We start from the raw sequence: 17190 nt of genomic DNA, 5'->3' as shown, positions 1-17190 counted from the left end.
TTTGCCTCATACCTGCGTGGATGCCCACATTTTTTGATACTCTGGATGAGTCCATTCATTTTATATAATCTCTTCCTAGGACGTGTGTTATCCTTTCCCTGATTTGTTTATTTCTGGGTTTATCTGTATTAATTCCTTTGTTGTCTCTCCTCATGGCTCTTTGATTATTTGCTTGATTTTCTAGAGTGTATTTTTCTTTGTGGTAAATGAGGAAAACATTTAAGATTATTTTTTTCTGATTATAGATTTGGCACGCTTCCATTTATTTTCACGGGCAATATTCTAATTTTCATAATTATTTATTAATGTATATTTGATTTCCTCCTTAACATACTATAATTCCTTGATTTTAAAAGGTCAGTTTTCAAAATAAATAAATAAATAAATAAATAAAAGGGCCATTTTCTTATATTTTTTAACATTTGCAGAATTCTTTCATGACTTAAATAAAAAAGACCCAGGGCAAATATGAAGACATAAATTAACATCTGTTCAATCTAACTGGTGGATGCAAAGGATTTGTTAAATAATTCTTTGTGCATATTTATATATTCAGAATGTCTTATAATAATTCAAGAACAGGCTTAAAAAAAGAATGGGCTAACGTGAGACAGGGAGGAAGTAGGGAAGGAAGAAAAACACTCGTCTCATCCAATCTACTCTTTCCACTGATGAGGTAACTGGGGTCATTTGAGAGGAAATTATGGGCCACGAGCGGGAGTATTTTTAGGCAGTAACTTGCAGAGCAAGCTGTCCATGGAGCAATCCTGGCAAGTGAATGGTCTTGCAAGGGCTGGGGTTGGAGGAGGGCGGCATGGGGGGCGCAGGTAACCCACCAGGACCAGTCCCTGACATTGGTACGGAAATCTAAACACAGGCTTCCCAAGGTGTCTGGAACCCACACCACCATTCACTTCTTTGGACTAAAACACAGGAAAATCCTAGGAGACTCATCTGGGGAAGTGAACATCCTTACCTGGTATTGCCTTTAGAAGCTTGGCCTCCATTTATTTATTAGATATGACTGCAGCTCGTCTTTCGGGGCCCTGATTAAATAGGACACAGAAAGATTAACTTGTGAGGAGGGAATAATGGTCAGAAAAGTCCACTCGGGACAAAGTGTGCTGGCAGGACTGACTGCCATGGGGAGGGAAGGAGGAGCAGGGTGTCAACGCCAGGACTTGGCCCTGTCCCATGGTGGCCAGGCTGGGACGCGGTCACGGCTGTGGGCCACCACCTCCTTCAGGGTCAGACCTCACTGCACACTGTGCCCGTGACCAGCCTTGAACTATCTCCAAGCTTTCCTTCTATTCGCCAATCTGTAGAAAACCCGTTCTGGACCAGATGACAGTATATGGACTGCTAAACTACCCGAGCTGGAAGAAGCATTTAAAAAAGCAAGTCTATCATGAATCACCTGGCTGAACCAGTACCTACATGTTTTTGCCAATTTAATTTCTGGAAGTTAGTGATAAAAACCAGAACATCAAATATTAGAGATAGGCTTCAACATCACAATCTCTTTAACTTGCTGAGGCCTGGGTTTTATTTTATTGTTTATTTTGCCACAGTAGAAATAAAAATTAACCATGATCAGATATGTATATTTTTAAAATGACAAAATATTCAAATCATGAGTCAACGAAAACTTCAAGAAAAAAAAAAGTAATGTAATGCAGCTGGTGTTTTGTTTGGGGTGTTTAGCAGCAGATTCCTTGCTTCACATGAATTCTTAGGGGGAAGCTGATGTGTACAACAGTGAAGGTAGAGTTTCAGTGCTTGAACGTAGAGCTGGGGACATGAGGTCCGTGTAGGAGCAGTAATTCTGTGTAACAACCACAAGGGTTTAGTTCTTGCTCACAGGCCTGTGGCCTGGCTGGGGTGGCTCTGTTCCAAGTCGGAGGACAGGTTTAGAATTTTGCTCTCCATGCGTTCTCACTGTCGGACCAGACGGAAGGAGCATCTCCTGCCTAGGACATACTGTCCTCATGGCAGACAGCGGGGGTGCGAGAGGCTAAAGGAGAACCATGAGACACCTCAAAGTCTCTGCCCACAACTGGCGATTGGCACACAGTCGCTTCCACACAAATCCCACTGGACGAAGCGAATCATACGGCCACACCCAACGTCAATGCAAATCCTCCCTTGGAAAGAGGTGTAGAGCATTGGTTAAACTAGAATATCCACCTGCTGCGGTCTGAATATTTGTGTCCTCCTAAAATTCCTATATCAACACCTAACAACCCTGAGGTGATAGTATTAGGAAGAAGGCCTTTGGGGGTGATTAGATCATGAGGATGGAGCCCTAGTAATGGGATTACATCCTTATAAAAGAGCTCCCTTGCCCCTTCCACCGTGTGGAGCCGGGAGAGGGCTCTTGCCCAATGGTCTGGCACCCTGATCCCGGACTTCTGGGCTCCAGGACTGTGAGGAGGACATTTCTGTGGCTTACGTTGTTATAGCAGCCCAAATGGACGAAGACTTCCCCATTTCCTCCTTCCCCCCTTCCCCACCTGTGCGCCTTCGATCATCTCCGTTGAGCCCCAAGATCCTAGGGAGCAGAGTTTGACAACAGACAGTCAAATCCAACTCCCTTTCTTTTACAGATACTGGAAATGAGGTCAGGAATCACTCAGGCCGGAGCCTGGCAGCATCACACTGCACACGAAACTGGGAAGAGAGCCGCTTCGCTAACTTGTGCAGTGCTCAGTCCATCCGAAGAGAGCTGCTCTCCGCTAAATGCTAATGCACCAAACCGATTAAATATATCTTTATATACTCAAACTTTTGAGACTTAGGCAAAATTTATAATTACAGAGAACGCAATGAGGCTGTTAATTAACTTGTGCCTAAAGAAGATTCAGGCCACTAATTCATACCCTCTGATTTCATCGATGTCAAAAGCATCTTGGCAAAGATTTGCTGCCAACCCCAATCATTGGGCTTGGTCTAACTAAGGCCCCCCTCCGGACAGAAGATGGGATGAGAGTTTGGGAGGAAAGAGAAGGTTTTGTTATTGTTCTTGTGGTTGATTTTTTGTTTTTTTCAGGTTTGTTTGCTTTAATTGGGACATTTTCCTGATCAACATGAAAGAGCCCATCAAGTAACTGAACTACACAAACTACATGTAATTCCTAACAAACTCAGGAAGAGCCATAGACAAATACAGTGGAGGGAAAGATACAGCCAATTCTGTATTTGTTAAAATTCCCCAAAGGGTGTTTTTCCTAGGTAGTTAGCAAGCCCTTCTAGAAGGTTCCCAAACTTTTCTTTCTACCACGAAAGGTCTTCACACCAGCCTGCAGATTTTGGAGAGATGGGCTTTCTTGAATCTCTAGCCCTTTCTTTTAGAAATAGAAGTGTTGAGAGGTCAGTGCTCCTCACTGACGGGCTGAGGATTTCAGCAAGGCTTTTCCCTCTTGTGCCGTTGAACACAGAGAGCAGCAGGCCCAGATTTGCTTGATTCTTGAGAAATGAGCTTCTGTGGCTTTCACTGAGAAATTTGGCTGCTGGTAGATTGAGCGTTCTTTAGCTCACGTGAGCCCCTCCTTCTGAGGATGCCGACATCGGTGCGTTCTCTCTTCTGTAGACGTAGACAGCACTGATTTCCAACCCCTGCCTGGATGTTGCTGTGGTCTGGAGATCTTGCAAACCAGTGGGAGACAAGCTCTGGCCAGAGTGGAGGTGTGCATCTCCCCCTGAGTAACCAGAGAGATGGGAAGGGCAGAGAGAGCACGCAGCAAAAGACAGAGCCAAGACAGGTGATGCTCCTGGTGCTGCAGCCTCTACCCCTTCCTCCAGGAGGGAGAGAGGCACAAGAAGGGGACCTGAGTTCTCAGAATGGTGACCCGACTTTCTCATGAGAGGCTCTCACTGTCATTATACCAACACTGACCCAGAAGCAATCAAGCTTATGATCCAGCTGAATCTCTGTTCGTGAAGAACCAAGCCTTAACGATCTGGATCAACACAACCGAGGATAACGCTCTAAGGCCTGGGTATTCGTGAACCATTTATGTGCCTTACATTTCATCTGTCCTAGAACTGAGCAAATCAATTGTTGAGTGAGACTTCAGCTTTGTTTCAGAGTTACCTTGCAAACCCCAATTGGTCCCTGTGGCTCTTCCGATGAGCATCTAATAGCTATCATCGTCCAATGTACTCTTTGAGATCACACTGTCACATCTTAGATCACACATGGATAATTAAAAATCAGAGAGAAAAGGAGTTTTTCTGACTGTGGTAGGCAGAATTTTGATACAGTCCCCCAGATTCCTGCCCCCTGGTGTATATGACTGTTTAATCCTCTCCTCTGAGTGCGGGTGGGACTGTTCACGTGATGGATTTCACTTTTATGGTTAGGCTATGTTAGATGGGGGCAAAGGCAAAATAATTTCTCGGATGGAATGAAGGTCTCTAATCAGTTGGTTTTGAGTTAATTTGAAGTGAGATGAGCCTGGGTGGGCCTGGCCTAATCAGTTGAGTCCTAAATGAAATTGGAGATTCAAAGCAAGAGAGGTTCTCTGATCGGCCTTGAAGAAACACTGCTATGTTGCAGACAGGGCCACGTGGCAGACAACTTTCTCAAAGGAGCTGACGACTTCCGTCCTACAACTACAAGAAAATGAACTTTGCCAACAACCTGCGTGAGCTTGGAAGAGGACCCTGAGCCTCGGATGAGCATGCACAGCCCCAGCCAAGTGCTACTGGGACTCTGAGCTGCGGACCCAGGCTGTGCAACAACGAATCTGCATTGCTTTAAGCCCCGGAGTTTATGGTCATTTGTTACACAGCAGAGAAAGCAAATACACTTAGATCAGATATTAAACCCCGGCAAGGTGGGGCCTAGAACAGTCTCTTTATTCACAATTTGGTTTCCTTCTCGTGGTTGCTGCTTTGAAGGGCTTCAGCTATCCCCCAAGAACACAAACCAAAACGGGACTCCCAGAGGAGCTCAGAACCCTCGAGAAGGAGTTCACCGAGCAGAACCACCGTGCACAGCCCCATGACCCCCACCAGCCACAAAAGGGGGTTGTTTATAGCTTTACCTTCACACGTTTGGGGCAGAAATCACACACTGACAGCCCCTGGGCCTCACATGCCCTGCAGAGGTGGTTCACTTAGTACTTAAGAAAACTTGGGATTTGTTACCAGTATGTGAAAATTCCAAATACTTTATACAAAAATCAGAATGTGCGGCTTTTCTTGAAAACTTCGGAGATGCGACATGAGCACGTGGGGCCTGAGCAGCGGTGCCCTGTCCGAGTGGGGCGATCCTCACGGTCCCCACGGCTCCAACTTAACCGGCACCTGAACTCTTTCCCTCATTAACTTTCAGTATCGGGTCCTGAGAGCTTGTTGGTTTGGCACATATGTGGGACGTGTCCCTGCAGGGGGCAATTTGGCGGCACGCCGAGAATGAAGGGAGGGTCCCCAGTCCGGGGGCAGGGGTCCCCAGTCCTTCCTGCCCTGGCAGGTGGAGCAGGAGAGAAGGGAGCAGAAGAGGGGGGGCTGGCTGCCTGCCGGGCTCCCACCTGCTGCCGGGTGCCAAGGGAGTGGAAGCAGAGGCTGTGGTGGGGGAGGCAGCAGAAACCGCTCAGCCTCCCGGGAGGCCCAGGGAAGGGCGAGATCCAGGCCTGGTCTCCAGTTCGCCCGCTGTCCCGGAAGCCCTTCCCCCAAACTCACAGAGGTTAGACAGACAAGGCCACATGACCCCGGTTCCTCGCCCGGCCAGCCGCGGCTTCCCTCAAACAGCAAATGCGCCCTGTGATGCTTCACCATGAACTCGGAGCCGTGGGTATTTGGCAGGCAGCTTAAAAGGGTGTAAGCCCTCAGCCGTGCCCCAGAGGCCCCACTTTGGGTGTGTGCACAGGGCAACGTTGTCTTGGGGTCCTTTTGGCCCAGAAACCAGGTCTTATCAGTCAAGGAAAGCGGTGCCCCCAGCCATGATGCGAGCCATCTCTGATCTGAAGGTCACCTCTCTGAACCTGGCCTTCTCCAGGTCACCCATGCTGGCCGAGCATCTGGTCTCCTGTCACTGTCCCACGGGCATTCCCACGAGCACATAACCAAGCCGTTGTCCTAACCCGAAGCAAGTGCCAGAAGGCACAGGCCAGCCTGGACATCAGCAAGGAAGCAAGCCTTCCGATGGGGAGGAAAATGCATCTGAAACCCATGTTTCGACAACAAAGTGCAATCTAAACGCCGAACGTGACCAGCGGGCCTTCCGCTTACGCACTGGAGCCGAACCTGTAGATGATGCCTTCTCCAGTTGGTTGGGGGCTTCCCATCCTATGTGCTTTGCACTCACTCGCATCAGCTTTCATTGTCTCGTTTATGCTTGAGACCCGCTCATCGGAAGACAGTGAAATCTGTCTCAGCGAAGTGGAGGGAGCACCAGACACAAGACAGGCGCTTGCACGGTTTTGCTGCTTGCCTACAGCTATCCAGGAGGGATATGGGGCTTCCAGGGCCTCCCCGGGGCCAACCTGTTCTCAGTCCCCTGGGCTGAGAGAGACGCCCTCTCCTGGCCCTTTTTCCTGGCAAGCTCCTCGATTCCTCCTCGGCAGGAGCTTTGCCTTTTCAATGTGCACAGCAGTGAGGAGTAATCAACCTTCGATGTGGCTCAGGGAGCTGCAGACCCCCCCGCCAGGCCACCTGCCTCCCCCTATTCCCGCAGGTCAATGATTCTCTCTCCTGGGATGCCATCCCCCTGCATGATTTTTCTCTCCTGATCCAAGACTCCCTTTGTTATGGCTGGATGAAAACACAGAGCCCACATGAACCAGGGGTTGGGAGAATCACACTTGAGGGGAAAAAAATTCCACTGAAGCCTGCTTTTATAAGACTCTCCACCTAGGAGTGTCCAACTTGGAATGCCTGCTCGGGACATGGGTACAAAGCTCCACAGAGAAGCTGCAATCCACTTCTTAATCCCGTTCCTCCTGTTTGTTCCTTGAAAAGGAAAGGTGCTGCCAGGGAAATGTCTTCTATCAAGGACATACCAAACCCCTCCTCACTGAGTCACACTTGACTCTCGATTCATTCAGTAAACAGCACCTTGATTGATTTCCATTGATGAGAGATAAGAAGGCTTGATGAGTCAGGTAATATTCCTGAAAGATCCTCCCAACTCAGTCGCTTTTGTGTAACACTGTGACTAAAAAGCATGTTCTAGGGGCAGGGACATTGTAAGGGGGATGGATCATGGTCCCTGCTCATGTAACTTGCATAACTTGTGATTTGGCACTTCCAAGAGTTATAGGGTTTGGAATATTTTTGGGGGTGGGCGGTATTGAACAATAAGCTGATTATTTCACCTTTTAAAAAGTCAGTTTTAAGTGATTTTTTTTTTTTTTTGTCTGCAAAAAGAGAATCTGGAAAGGGATACAAACTCCTTCCTGGAAAACACGTCTCCCTTCCTGCCCTCCCTCCACCCCTGATAAATAACATGAGCATGCAGCAATTTGCCAACAGCAGCTCCAGGCATGAGGCACAACATCTGTTACTGAGACGCTGGAGAGACAGTGGAAGGCAAGTTGGCTGCCTGCCAACCCTCAGACTCCAGATTTTTGCTGACAAGGCTGTCAATAAATGGGCAGATGGTACCCACTCTGCTGGCAGGAGAGTTCAGTTAACCCAACATGGGACATTATCTCAAATTCATGGTGCACTGGGCTGAACCCTTTGTTGGGCCATTAAAACCATTCCTGCATGGAGAAGGGAGAGTACTGGCTTCATTTAATGAGATTAACTAAGCTTCCCACAATTGGCAGGCTGAATACGATCAGCCCCTGTGACTACAGCAGAGATGGGAGGGAGGGGTATCTCATTCACACCCTGCATTTTATGCCATTTAAACATGGGGATCTGTCCTCAGTAGCTGTGCATGCCCCTGCAAGGAGAACGTGACCTGAAATAAACACTCACCAGGAAGGATGTGCATGTGCATGTGCACGTGCTTGCCTGATCGTCCCGGAACTGCATGCAAGTCTGTGAGATCCATGCTAGCAGCATCTGCAGGAACAGGTCCCAGCAAGCCCAGGGATGAGCATGGGGAACCCCCAGAGACATCCTCTGGTGGAGACTTGGGAACAACACCCTTTTCTGTAGGAGAGAGCGATTGAAACCTCTTAGAAGAGAAGCTCGCGGTGATTACAGTGTCGTCTAGAGCACGCTGGGCCGTGACCCACCTGCAGTGCGACCCGAAGCAGGTCATCAAACAACTGGCCCTATTTCCCCATCTATAAACTGGGAAGAATGACGAACCACTCAGCTGTCGAAAGTAACAAATGAAATCTTCCCACACACCGCGTAGCATCTCAGAATTACAAACTGCTTTTGCATATTCGAAGACTGTGGTTCTCAACTGGGGATGATTTTGCCCTTCAGAGGACGTTTGGCTGTCTGGAGATACCACTGGCATTTCCCGCGGGGAGACCAGGGACGCTGCGAGGTGTCCCACCACGCAGGGAACAGCCCCTCAGCAACGGCCAGGGCGGGCAGGAAAGGAAATTTGTTCTCCATGTCTTCAGCCGACTGACTTACCTTCAGTGCGGCTGTCCCAAATGTTATTTGCTATTTTTAACCCTTCACTAAACCGCTAGTTCCCTCCATTTCTTCCGGCTGTCCTTGTAAATCAGATTTGAATAATGAAATGGCACATCCGTAAAAGGGCTTTTAGTTCGGTTTCTCGATCTCAGACAAGAAGATGCATCTGCCCCACAACTAGGCCCATCAGTTGAATAAAAGCAAGGTTTAAAATTGGCAGTGGGGATCTGGGATGTAAACAGGGTTAGAGGGGTTAAAAGGAAATTCAGGTGGTTGAGGGGATTGGGATGTGGTGCAGACGTGGTCTCTTTTTCATTTCTTGGCTTGGGTTCGAGTGGCTTTGGGTGGACCAGAAAGGAGGGGTGACACACTCCCCGTGTTAGAGATGTCCCCGCCCCCTTTTAGGCATCCGTCAGGTAAACCTTTGGGCTGCCTGCCTCTCTGCAGTGACATAAGCTGAACTGTGTCACCCCCCAAATTCATGTGTCAGGGTCCTGACCCCGAGTAGCTCAGAATGTGACCGTGTTTGGAAATAAGGTCATTACAGGTGCAGTTAGTTGAGATGAGGTCATACTGGAGTTGGTTGGACTCCTAATCCAATGACGGGGCTCTTTATAAAAAGAGGAAATCTGGACAGAGAGATGCATGCAGGGAGAATGCCATGTGACAACGAAAGCAGAGATGGGGGTGATGAGTCCACTAGCTAAGGAACCCCAGCAGAACCACGAGAGAAGATGGCCAAAGGTGGCCAGCAAACTGCCAGAGGCTGAGAGAGAGAGAGAGAGAGAGAGGCACGGGGCAGAGTCTTCCTCATGCCCTCGGAAAAAACCACCTGTGCCCCCACCCGGACTGCCCTCCAGCTTCTGGTTGCCAAACTGTGAGCCAGGTTCTATTGGAGGCAGCCAGAGTGTGATGCTGTTACCACAGTCCTTGAGAGGAAGGGGGGAATCGAGGTGGTGGCCAAGTGACAGGTGATTCTTGCCAGAGTCATCCTCCAGCCTCCCCACCCCACCCAGCTGCTCCTCAGGAGCCTTCAACTCCCCACTCAGCTCAGACACTTAAGCCTCCACCCCTTCCCCTCTCCAGCAGGTAGGAAGGAAGCTAGTTTGCATTTCAGCAGGTCCCCGGGGAAGGTTTCCAGGAATTTTTGCTACACAGCTGGTGGTAAACTCCTTCTTTAAAACGTCATGACAGGATGGGGGATGGAAAGCCTCCTAACTTGGTTCCTTCTACTCTGCACCGGGGGGACCTGGGGTCTCTACACCCCTCACAAGGAAGGCTGGTTCCATTTGGACGCACATTAGCAGCATCTGGGAGCTTCAACCAACAAAACAAAACACCAGTGTCTGGGGCCCCAGCCCAGAATCTCTGATCAGGGGTGCTCGGCCATCATCCCCCAGGTGATCTCCTACCAGCCCAGGCTGAGAGCCTCCGGGCCAGAAGGAAGAGCAGGGCAGCTTGCAAGCCGAGACGTGCGGGAGGATGAGGACCCAGCGTGGGACTCCTGCAGGACTCGGCGGTCATGTCATAGAAGGAGGGACATGGGGACCCTGAAGGGTTCTTCCACGCTGGGCAGTGACGTAGTCACATTTGCATTGTTGAAAATTATGTTAGCAGCGACCCAGAGGATGTTTTGGAAAGAGGTGGTAAGGAAGGCATGGAGACCAGTGAGAGGCTGTTGTGTGGTCCAGGTTAGTGGCAGGGAGGACCATCACGGGAGCAGTGCCGAGGGGTCCCAGCCACGTGCACTTAAACTGAACGAACATGACAGCTTGACCGGACTGTAGACAAAAGCTGGTTTGGAGATTGAGAGAGAGGCACAAGTCCAAAGTGAAACCCTGTGTGTGTGTCTGGTGGTGACCCCGGGATGGGTAGGGAGCCCGGGAAGCATCCCAGCTCTGTTCCAGGAGGAGGCTGGAACTCGAGGGACCACATGAGGCTGAGGTGGACTTTTGGAGGCTGTCACCATTTCTTGAGAAGGGGTTGAGACCAACCCTGGGAGCACCAAGGTTTAAAGGGAGTAGGGGAATGAGCAACATCCGAGCCAAGGGCGTCACAGGACAACAAGAGGCGAAGGGAGGAGGCCTTGCTTGTCAGGGGCCGCAGCGGAGATGGCTTCCAGCAGAACAACCACGGGACTGTCAATGGTAGTGAAGGAGTTTCATCTGATCAGTGGGGAGGAGAAGCCAGGAGAGAAAGGATCGAGGAGCTGGGCGGTGGGGCATGCCAACCGAGAGGAACTACTTTTCTAACAATAATGTGCCCAACACCTGCGTAGAGAACTTACCTGTGGAAACATACACATGACATAAAAGTCACCATTTTAACCGTCTTAAGGTACACGAATCAGTGGTATTTAGGACACTTACCACGTGGCACAATTACCACGACTAGTCCCAGAGCTAAAGTAAACTTCCCAAGAAACGTCCAGTCCCCAAAATAGACTCATTTCCCCCTTCTTCCCAGCCCCTGGCAATCGCCAGTCTTCTTTCTGTTTCTATGAATTGGCCCATTCTGAATATTCTGAATATTTCATACCAATGTGGCAGTGTAGTTGACGTCTGTCACGTAGCGTAAGAACTTCTCGTATCTTCAAGCCGATCCATGTTGTAGTGTGTGTAAGTACTTCCTTTTTTATGAATGAATAACATTTCATTTTGTGGATATACGACATTTTGCCTGTGCATTCATCAATCTGTGGGTAATTGGGTTGCTCTGCATAGAGTTTTAAAATTTACCAATCACCATCTCAGTCCAGGTTCTCTGAAAGGCAGACGGCCTAATGGGATTAAATATGCAAGGATTTCATTAGTTGAGTCACCTGTGAGGAAAAGTGGGGAAGGCTGGGGGCAGGGGCACTGTGCAAGCCTCTGACCCACTGGGGAGGGGAGCGGGGGGAGGGTGCATAGCGATGTCCTTGGTCCCAGCCAGTCCAAGGGAGACTCAGAAAGGCTGTCAGAGAGTCTGCAAGCCAAAGTCAGATGTCCAGGACTTGTGTCCCCCATGAACGTGGACCCTGGGAGCAACCCCAGCCATGCAAGGCTGGGCACAAACCAGCAGTGACTTCAGAGCCGGGTGGATGAGGTCCTTGGCTGAGGTTGATAGTTGATATTATGATTACTGTCCATATTGTAGAGCTCCAGAAAATAGAATCCTAGAGAGAGTCTTGGCCAATATCAATCAGCCAGGAAGTGGTAAACCTAATTATTTAGGGTTGTTTTTTTTTTTTAATCTCTGTTTTCCCCAAAATATCTTCAAATATTTGTAGCATCTGACCCCTCATCTCTGTTCTCGGTCCTGCTGCCATTCTCGAGTCCTCTGGGTTCATCATCCAGACCATAGGTCTGAGAAGTCTTCCTGCCTTCACTGCTTTCCCACAAATGGCCCTCCACCTCCCTGCTTAAAACACTTTGATGGGTCTCTGTTCTTATAAATTGGAACCTAACTCTTTGGCATGATTTGCAAAACCCCCAGGCCTCATCTCCTGCTCCCCTTTCTAATGCTGTGATCTCATCAGCTGTGTCTCCACATCCTCCGACATGCTCTTCAGCCGGCCGCACACGCTGTGTCCCCCGAGGGTCCCTCGCTCCCTCAGACCCCTCCTCGCCTGATGCTTTCTCTGCTCCTCACAAGTCCCCTCTCCATTCCTTTGATCTTAGAACTTCTACTCATCCTTCAAGACACAGTTGCTCTGATCTCCAGGTCAGAATTAGTGTTCCTTGGCAATGCTCCAAAAATGGGATGAACATTTATAACTCTGCACTGTAATTAATCGGCTAGCTGTTTGTCCCCAAGAACGTGGATTCTGGGAGGGCCGGGACTGAATCTGATTCATCTCCACTTTCCCTGCGCCAACGGCAGCTCCTGGCACACAGTCGCTGGTTAATCAATGTTTGTAAGCCACCCAGTTAGATCAAGGAAACCCTATCACAGATCAAAGCCTTGCTTTTCAGTGGGTAGAACCTCACGATCTCTCACCTGAGCTTGGTGGTGGAAGCCAGTGTACTTAGCTTGTAAGGAGAGAAGCGTGTTGGAGTTGGAGGAAATCAAGGGGTAGATGACCTACCAACATCTCCCCAGTCCCCTCCCCAGTAATCTTGAGTCTTCAACTGGAGATTCAGAACATGGGAACAAAGGAAGTGGTTTTCTTCAATCACTCAAGACACATTTAAAAATAAAAAGAGCAAGTTCCCCTAATATCTCTTTAGTTCCTACCTGGAGTAGCCTGAGGGAATGGATTTCTGATTCTATGAAAAGCACAATGCTTGAAACATGCAAATGCCAGAAAAGGCTAAGGCTTTTAGTTTTGATCTATGGAAAGGAGTGATAAACAGGAATAAGTTCTATTAATCTCACATCAAAGTGAATCACAGCTCCTCCTTCTCAAGAGCAAATAGCATGGCCATTTCTTGACTTGTTTTGGTGGAGTGAGCCCAACTCTCTCTCTTTAAAAAAAAAAAGGCAGAAATTTGATCTTATAGGGCACTCTGGCAGGAATATTAAACAGCTCTCCCCACTTCCTTTCCACAACTGGAATCAAAACTACCTTTCATCTCTCTGGTACGCAGAGCCCAGAGCCTCCTGAGCAGGGTGAAGTCTGCTCAGAAACGAATGTGGTGCTGGGCAGGATTGCGAGGAGCTGCAGGACGGTGAATGTGTGAGTTGGGGAAGTGGCCTATAAATCAGCGTGTCCCCCCCTGGCTCAGAGGATGCAATCATAATTGGGTCACTCTCCTTCAAGACCTTCCTTCCAAGTACAAATGCACCATGGGTGAGAAGCCCAGAGGACAAAGCCAGCAACCAGCAGGTCAGGAAGAGAAGGGAGTGGGAAGAGAAACAGGGACCTAACCCCAGTTCAGACGCCCCTGCCCCCTGTCCGCCCCCTGGATGCCCCATGGCCGGCTACGGCCAGCCACATTTCCCGTGCTCACCAGTTGCACGTGGAAAAGCTGGCTGGACGGACAGAAAGGCCTTCCCTGCCCGAGAGCCCTTCAAACACCTGTGCCTGGAAAAGCAGGAGTCCCGCCAATGGGTCAGGTCTCAGGAAGCCACAGGAAGCCCCTTCTGGATGCCTTGCTGACTCCAGGCTGTTTCAAACTTCCTGCTCTTCGGAAGTGGGATGTGCTCTACACCCAGGCTTTCCCTTTTCCACTTTTACTTTTTCCCATTTAAACAACCACGTCTTTACCCACAAACATCCCCGTCTACCTCTGGGACCAGCTTCGGTCTGGGGCAGGTACCCAAACGGTGTTAAGCTGTGGGGCCATGAAAAGCCCCACTTTGACCTCCTGAGGGGTCTCAGCACCCTTAAAAACAAGATGCAGGGTCTCCAAAGTTGGAACACTTTGAAGTCAATCCTTACCTGGGGAGCTGTGGCCTCACCACCAAGCTCAAATGCTCCCCCTGTGTCCTCCTTTCGGGGCTCTGCTCCCGCATCCTGCTGCCCGCCACCTACAAACATGGTTTTTCCTGTTTCAGCCTGGACACAGCCGGCTCTCGTGCTTCTCCTTAGCACAGATGTCTGCAGTTTTCACAGAGGCTCTTCAAACACCAAGAGAGAATAAAATTAGAACAAGTATGGATGACGCAAAAAGCAAAAACCTCTATCACTTACAAGGCTGTCCCGGCCGCCAGGTACAGAGCAGATGCCATCCTAGTGTGATACACGGTAAGAATGAGAGATGTTAAGTACCGGGCTGCCCACCACCCCTTCCTCTCTTCTCAGAATATCTACCCTCTTCGGGGCAACCTCACTCCCTCTCCTCTCCAACATGCAGTAAGACCTGCTATGGACTAGTGGTTCAAAGCATGGCTTTGGGTCAGAATTGCCTGGATTCTAATCCCAACTTTGCAACTTACCTTGGACAAGTCTCTGACCTCTCTGTGCTTAGTTCTGCATCCCCAGAATAGGGGTGATCTTAAGAGCACCTCCGTCATTGGGGCGCCTGGGTGGCTCAGTCGTTAAGCGTCTGCCTTTGGCTCAGGTCGTGATCCCAGTGTCCTGGGATCGAGTCCCGCATCGGGCTCCCTGCTCCACGGGGAGCCTGCTTCTCCCTCTCCCACTCCCCCTGCTTCTGTTCCCTCTCTTGCTGTGTCTCTCTCTGTCAAATAAATAAATAAAATCTTAAAAAAAAAAAAAGAGTACCTCCATCATGGATTGCCTCCTAATGTTGTGATGAGTAAAAGCTTATGTGAGTAAATGTTTGGAATATTGACAGCCACGGAGGAAGTGCTGTATGGCTATTTTGACTCTGGAGGGAACAGCCTATCATGGCCCCCACTTCCTTGGTGACAGTTGATCACCTAGAGGGTGCACACGCCACTCATGCGGCTAATTAAGGTCTACCTGTTGTGTTTTTCTCAGTGGACCTGAGTTAGGAGAATCAGTCCCACTAGGGTTGGAGGGGGCAACATTTTGAGATGTGAGGTGCAGGAGCTTTTTGCAAGGTGGGTTGAGTGCTGCTGATAGAGCAAAGTCAAGAAGAGGGAAAAGTTTCAAGAGGAGCATCCCCAGCAGCCTTGGAGTCTCTACTAGCTGTTCCTGAGATCCAATAGTACCCTAGGGTTTCATCCCATCCCAGACCCCACCCCTATCTCCTAAAATTCTAGTACCCATTAGTGGTAATTTAAAGAAGTAGCATTTTAATCGCTTCTCGGCCTTTTGGCTAAGATCAAGTGTAGTATCTGTTCTTATCAGTTTAAAAAAGTAGCATTTTAATGTCTTCAGGGTGAAGAATGGTCCTATTAAAATAGCTGTTACTCACAGAATAACCAAACCCTGATTCAAGACACTGTAACACAGATCTAGATGACTTGCAAATATTTCCTCTCATCCTGTATGTTGCCTTTTCATTTTGTTGTTACTTTTAGTCTGATAGAGTTCTACTTTGTTGATTTTTGCTTTTGTCACTTGTGCTTAAGGGGTAAATATCCAAAATATATAAAGAACTTGTATGATTTAATAACAAAAACACAAACAATGCAATTAAAAAGTAGACAAAGGAATTGAATAGACATTTCTCCAAAGAAGACACACAAATGGCCAACAGGTTCATGAAAAAGATGATCAATATCATGAACATCAGGGAAATGCAAATCAAAACCACCATGAGACATCACCTCACCCCTGTTACAATGACTATCATCAAGAAGACAAAAGATAACAAGCGTTGGCAAGAATGTGGAGCTAAATTGTAGCGGTGATCACATTGCAATATATAAATGTATCATGTCATCATGTTGTACATCTGAAGCTTACATAATGTATATGTCAATTATATGTCAATTTTTTTAAAAAGACACTACAACACAATACTCAGAAGCCTCTACACACCCAGAGCCACAGTTCATCGTTCAACAGAATCACTGAGCCAACCTTTCCCAGTTCCCACCGCCATTTCTCACTCAGACTCCTCCATGCTCTAGCTCCATAACGCTGGATGGCTTAACTTGACCATCTGGACCAGGCATTTGGATGCCATTCTTGATTATTTTATCTCTGCCAATTTTATAATGCCAGCTTTATATTCCAGCCAGTTATGAAGCAGTTGGGTTTCCAACCTCTGTTAGTGCCACTCTTAACGGAAAGAAGGGCAACGCACCTGGGTGAAGACTGGTGGCATCAAGCTTGGTGTTTCTCAGGAAAACCATGGTTGGGGATGTGAGTCTTCATGAAAACTAGTGGCTATCGATTCCATGCAAATGCCCAGGACACAATCAAGTCTTTTATTTTGGCAAATAAAGAAAACATCAAGCAAGTTTACACTTAATTCATACTTAGCTCTAGGGGAAATGTCTATGACTTTTAGTTATCCATAGTTACTACAGAGCATCGACTACAACAAAAAGAGAAATTAGTGGGTGGTGGTGTTCTGTTCGCACATGGCTTTCTAATTGATATAAGATACACAGAAGAATTAGATAAGCAACCAAATCCCCAACTTCACAATGGTGTCAGTAATAGGAACACACATCCTGCCAGTCTCTATAAGTCTCTGTGCGTCTCGTGGGTGTGTGTGTTTAGTACTCTGGGAATGAGGAATCCTGGTTCCACCACTAATGTGTAAAGCCTAGGACAAACTCAGGATTTGGGAGCATCGTTCAGCCTTTCTTTCTTTTTATAGTCACAGAACTCAACCATTGCAGTGGAAAAAGCTTGCAAGTAGAAGGGCATGAGACACCAAGGCTTCTAAATCAGTTCTGCCTTATGCTTACACTCGCTGTGTGACCTCAGACAAATTACTGCCCTAGATTGTCTCACCTTCAAAATAGGAATAATAGGGCGCCTGGGCGGCTCAGTCGTTAAGCGTCTGCCTTCGGCTCAGGTCATGATCCCAGGGTCCTGGGATCGAGCCCCGCGTCGGGCTCCCTGCTCCGCGGGAAGCCTGCTTCTCCCTCTCCCACTCCCCCTGCTTGTGTTCCTGCTCTTGCTATGTCTCTCTCTGTCAAATAAATAAATAAAATCTTTAAAAAAAAATACGAATAATAACCTCTGCCTATCTTGTTGGGTTGGAAGGATCTGATGAATTAGTATATGCAAACTACATGTACATTATAAGTATGGGCTGACACCACCACGACCACCACCACCATAACCATAACCATCATCATTTATTCTTGGCCATTGTGGTGGGCATCCCA

The 17190-nt window shown here is 48.3% G+C and overlaps 1 pseudogene; it reads left to right on the top strand.

Moving 5' to 3' along the window:
- The first annotated feature begins 15195 nt into the window (after positions 1 to 15195).
- On the top strand, positions 15196 to 15326 carry LOC115944532 (U2 spliceosomal RNA; annotated as a pseudogene).
- The last annotated feature ends 1864 nt before the right edge of the window (positions 15327 to 17190 follow it).

The sequence above is a fragment of the Leptonychotes weddellii genome, chromosome 9 (assembly GCF_054177405.1).
Source record: "Leptonychotes weddellii isolate Sample4059 chromosome 9, ASM5417740v2, whole genome shotgun sequence".
In the NCBI taxonomy this organism is placed as follows: Eukaryota; Metazoa; Chordata; class Mammalia; order Carnivora; family Phocidae; genus Leptonychotes; species Leptonychotes weddellii.
This window is presented reverse-complemented; position numbering and strand designations above follow the sequence as displayed.